At 45.5% G+C, this 5,238-nt stretch overlaps 1 protein-coding gene across 2 annotated transcripts in view; it reads right to left on the reverse strand.

Annotated features, from left to right (window-relative positions):
* LNPK (lunapark, ER junction formation factor) overlaps positions 1-5,238 on the reverse strand; it is an 83,165-nt gene that overhangs the window by 43,848 nt on the left and 34,079 nt on the right. The window lies entirely within an intron of this gene.

Here is a 5,238-nt window from a genome sequence, read left to right on the forward strand (position 1 = left end):
GGGTCTGGAGCTGGAGCTGAAGCCAAAGGTAAGTGGCAATGGGGGCGAAGTAACCAGGGGGGCTGGTAGTGGGGGAAGTGCAAAGCATCTTGGAATGCTGAGGGACCACAAGTTAAACTTCAAATCTGGAGGGGATCTGGGACAGAAGTTCAATAAACTAATTTAACCTGAATCAGTTAAGACTGAAACTACATCCATCCAAGGTTCATTTTAAACCTTGAAAATGGTAAATGAGCACTGAACTTACTATAGTATTACACGATTTGAACCAGTTTCCAATCATGTATAAGTGGTTTGTGTGTAATTTCTGGTCTCTAGCCTTAGAGGTAGCTATCAACAGGAGCCAGACCCAAATAACTTTGTGGATATCTGGTCTTCAGTCTTCTTGCTAGAAGCACTGGCATAGCAACATGAAGTTAACAGCTGTATATTACTGTAAAGAGGGTGGAAAAAGATGAAGACGTTTTCAAGTCTCCTCGTCTTCAGAGTACCTGGACTTCCACAGCTCCAACACGAATATACAAACAGCAAAACCCCATTCCTGTCCCTTTTCAACGAGAGGAGACGATTATTTTTGTAATTTTGTTTTCAGATTTAACTGATGCTCACAGATAACATGAAATATCTTAACACAGTTTTAATAGACTATAAACCCAGAATTCTATTTTGAGATGTAAAATATTACTTTGGATACGAGGGCAGGCAGAGATTCAGTTAATGCCTTACTGAGATCCAATCCCAGCATGTGTGCAGGAGGCACTATTACTGGAATCAGGGAACTGACTCCAATCACACTACTGCTAATAGAGCGCACAGGGCATGGGCTTGCAAGTGGTGAGTGGGAGGAGGAAGTTATCCATTCCCCCCTGACCCAACACCTGCAAACCCATGGGCTCTCTGAAGGGACTCCATGACCAGGGAGCTTTTCCCCTATCCCAGGAACCTGGTGGACATCTAAAAAACCATATGCTCAGCTGGACGCTGTACACATTTTTAAAGGTTCCAAATTGCCAGGACCCTAGGATAACGGAAAAGCTCCCTGATCTGCTGGGACTTTTAAAAACCGCACGTGCAACCCAGATACATACATGATTTTTAGACATCCTTGCATCCCAAGATCAGAGACCCTCTCCCCTATACTGGGGTCCATGTGGCTGGGGACGTCTAAAAAGTGACTTGCCTTTAGAAGCGCAAGATATTTTCAAACTCCTTGCTCCACAGCTTCCAGGAAGCTGCTGGGTTGACTGGCTCACCCAGGGCTCTGCAAGCCAACATTTTACAATACCTTGTCCTGCAACCCTCCACCAGGGTTGAAGGACAAGACAGGTAAAGCTGTTGAGCAGGTTCCTGGTAGAGGGGGAGCTGGGAACCTTGCAACCCACTCCCCCTAGCAGACCATTTTTCAAGCACTGGGACTTGGGCTGACCAAGTCCCAATGCCAACCCCCATCCCAATGCTAATGCTGACAACCAGTTCATTGTTAGCATCAGTAACATGCTACATATTCAGTCTATGCTGCTAGGCACACAAGCCACAAACAATCCACATATTTTGGACTACATTTGCAGTTGGTTTGCCATTTTATGGCACCCTAAATTATCTGCATGTATAGAATTTATTAATCACACTTTAAATGTAATATGTGCCAGAGGTCTTGAACTCAGAAATTAGTTTCCCTCTTCAAATAACTTGACATTTTTCTTAAAGTCCACCTCTCTCACTTCGTAATTTCATACCAAGTGGCATAGTAGTTATTTCTGGCTCTCACCTCTTCTGCATTTCAGTACTTCAGCAAAATGCAAATATGTTACTGGTGATAAGTTAAAGTTAAACTTAAACAGCAGTTGAACATGGCGACCAATTATACTCTAGGCCTGTACCAATAAGGAAGTATTCGATTCAGATTTGGGATTTGGCTGATTTGGAGGACAGCGATTCAATTCAGAGATTCGGATCACTGTCCTGAATCAATTCAGCCAAATCGGCACTGGAAGATTTGGCAAGATTCAACGATTCGGACTGGCCAGGGAGAGGCAAGCACAGCTGGATGGCTGTAGGTTCTCCCATGGCTACTCTGGCTGTGGCTGCAGGGAAATATCTGTATACCTTGATACCACTCGAACAGGGATTTTGAAACTATTTCACTAGGTTGTCTCTTAAGGTGTGGTTATTCTCATGGACCACATTCTCTTCCATTTATAATTGCACGGGCAGCCACTTTTTCAACTGGCAATCAAATGGAATTCCTGTGGCAACTATGTCAATTATATGTATGGAAGTCATATTAGTAATGCATTTTAAACTCATTTTAAATGTGATTTAGCAGCTGGAAGTTTGAAGAACTGGCACCATGCAACTTTGGTCAGGCTGCAGTTGGAGTACTATGTCCAGTACTGGGCACTGCACTTCAAAAGGGATGTGGCCAACCTGGAGAGGGTTCAGAGGAAAGCCACCCGCCTGGTGAGAGGGCAGCAGGACAGGCCCTATGAGGAGAGACTAAGGGACCTGAACCTGTTCAGCCTCAGCAAGAGGAGGCTGAGGGGGGACCTGGTGGCTGCCTACCAACTCATCAGGGGAGATCAACAGCAAATAGGTACAGCCCTTTTCTCCCCAGCACCACCTGGGGTGACGAGGAACAATGGTAATAAGCTGATGGAGAATAGGTTTAGGTCAGAGATCAGAAGGCAATTTTTTACAGTTAGGGTGGCCAAAATCTGGAACCAACTTCCCAGGGAAATGGTCCTCGCCTTTACCTTAGGCGAATTCAAGAGGAGGTTGGATGATCACCTGTCTGGGGTCTTGTGAACCCAGCATTCATTCCTGCCTGTGGCAGGGAGTCAGGCTAGATGATCTGTTCAGGTCCCTCCTCACCCTAGCTACTATGAAACTATGTGAAAAACCTCTCACTTCATCCCATCAAAATTGCTCCAAGTAGGTCAGTGTGAGAAACAATTCTACCTAAAAAAAGGCAAACTCAGATAATTTATATAACAGGTACAGGTTAATACAGCTATTGTTAACTTCCACTATGAATTAAGGGAGTATACAAGGCCAAAAATGGACTGTATTTATTCAAATTCAAGATGAGACCCTCATCTTGGATTCAAGGACAAGCTGCAGGGGTGCAAGTGGCTCTGACTCTGGGCCCAACCCAGGACAGGGGCCAGAGTTGGAACCACAGCAGCTGTCTGCCCCAGCCACCTACTGCTGCTACTTGCCTTCTAGTTCCAGCCCAGGGCACAAAGCACATGATCATTTCTGCCCCTACCTTGCCACACTGTTTGCAGCAGCAGCAGCTCCAGCCTCGCTCCTGCTCCAACTCTAGGGGTGAACGCTGCCACAGCTATTGCTACATGGCCAGGCAGGAGCCAGAGCAAACATGTGCTCTGTGCCCAAGGTCACAGGATGCCAGGGGTGAGAAACAGAGGTAGGAGGGAGGGAAGGGGGCAGGTGGCAGGATGCAGTCATAGGGACCAGGCTCCAAGATGTACAGAAACCATGAAGGGAGGCGAGGGGCGTGGAGAAGGAAGGTGCCAGGGTACACAGGTACTGCAGGCGCATGCAGGAGGCAGCATGGAGCAAGGGGTTACCTTGCCTACTGCTGTCTACTCTCCTACAGCAGGGGGGCGAAGGGGGAAAATCAGGGGTAATTAATTTAATATCACCCTCCAATAATTAGATTCTATACATGGATACGTTATAATTTTCCATGCATGGAATCTAATTATGGGAGGGGGTGCATCTTAAAATTCAAAGTCATCTTGAACTTGGGTAGAGTACCAGATAACGGTCTGAGTAGAGCTGAGCAAACAGTATAGTGAACTTACCTAGCTTCTTATGCTGACATTTTATCAAGCAGGTAAAAATATCTCAAATTAAAGCTCACTTTAATGAATTAGCAAATGTTGAATGTCAATTTTTTAGATTGTGAACTGGTAGCTATAAATTTAAATATGCTCTATCTAGCCAAGACTGATCCCACACAGTAGCCCTTACTCAAAATGTTAACTATTTTTGTTTAAACGTGCAAGATTAGGTAACAGTGCAAATTTGAAGATAGAGAAATGTATGACTGGTATGGGAAAAGCCTGGAATGCTGGCAATAAGGTAAATACTTTAAGGATTAAAACTTGTTAATTTTAAGGCTGACCACTTTAAGTACAACTATGTCCCCCAAAAAGTGAGAGTATCTTCTATACCTCAGTGAAAAACTAAAAAAAAGTTGGAAATTTAAGAGACAGCAAATAAAGCAGCTTAAGACAACTACATAATACTGCTTGGGACCAGACCTTGTGTGTATGTATGACTCCTTATTTAAGCTACTTGAACAATTACAGAACTAAATTTCATTCTTGCATTAAACAAAATTATGGTTAAACAAGTTTAGTGTCGTCCCCTCCCCACACCCAACTGTTCCTCTCCTGCTTGCAGCCTCCTAGGCGAAGTACAGACAGTCAAAAAGGGCATGGCTGAATTAACTTAATCTTTGCAGGTTAGTCTAAGATGCAAAGATTGAACCAATAAGCAAATGAACAGACCTTCACTTTTGATTCAGGAAATGCAGCCACATTTTGACACTGTCTCCCATCCCATCCTCATTAAAAAACTAGGTGACTGTGGCATTGATGCCTACACAGTCAGATGGATTGCAGATTGGCTGAAGGGTCCTACTCAGAGGGTGGTGGTGGACGGGTCATATTTGACCTGGGGAGAAGTGGGCAGCAGAGTCCCCCAGGGTTCGGTCCTTGGGCCCACGCTGTTCAATCTCTTTATCAGCGATATGGGTGACGGGGTGAAAAACAACCGGTTTAAATTCACTGATGATGCCAAAATTTGGGGTGAGGTGAGCGCGCTAGTATGGAGCGAAAGACTGCAGCAAGACCTGGATACGTTGCAGGGGTGGGCTAACAAAAACAGGATGCGTTTCAATACTGACAAGTGCAGGGTGCTGCACCTGGGCAGTAGTAACCAGCAGCACACTTATCAGATGGGAAACTCCGTTCTTGCGAGCACGGAGGCAGATAGGGATCTTGGAGTCATTACTGACTCCAGGATGAACATGGGCCAACAATGCAAGGTCCCGGCTGGCAGGGCTAACCAGTCGTGCATCCACAGGTGCATTTCAAGCAGGGCCAAGGAATCCTCCCCCTCTATGTGACACTGGTCAGGCCACAGCAGGAGTACTGTGTCCAGTTCTGTGCGCCCCACTTCAGGAGAGATATGGACAACATTGAGAGG

This window comes from Gavialis gangeticus, unplaced genomic scaffold, assembly GCF_001723915.1.
Source record: "Gavialis gangeticus isolate Ggan-Ray unplaced genomic scaffold, GavGan_comp1, whole genome shotgun sequence".
In the NCBI taxonomy this organism is placed as follows: domain Eukaryota; kingdom Metazoa; phylum Chordata; order Crocodylia; family Gavialidae; genus Gavialis; species Gavialis gangeticus.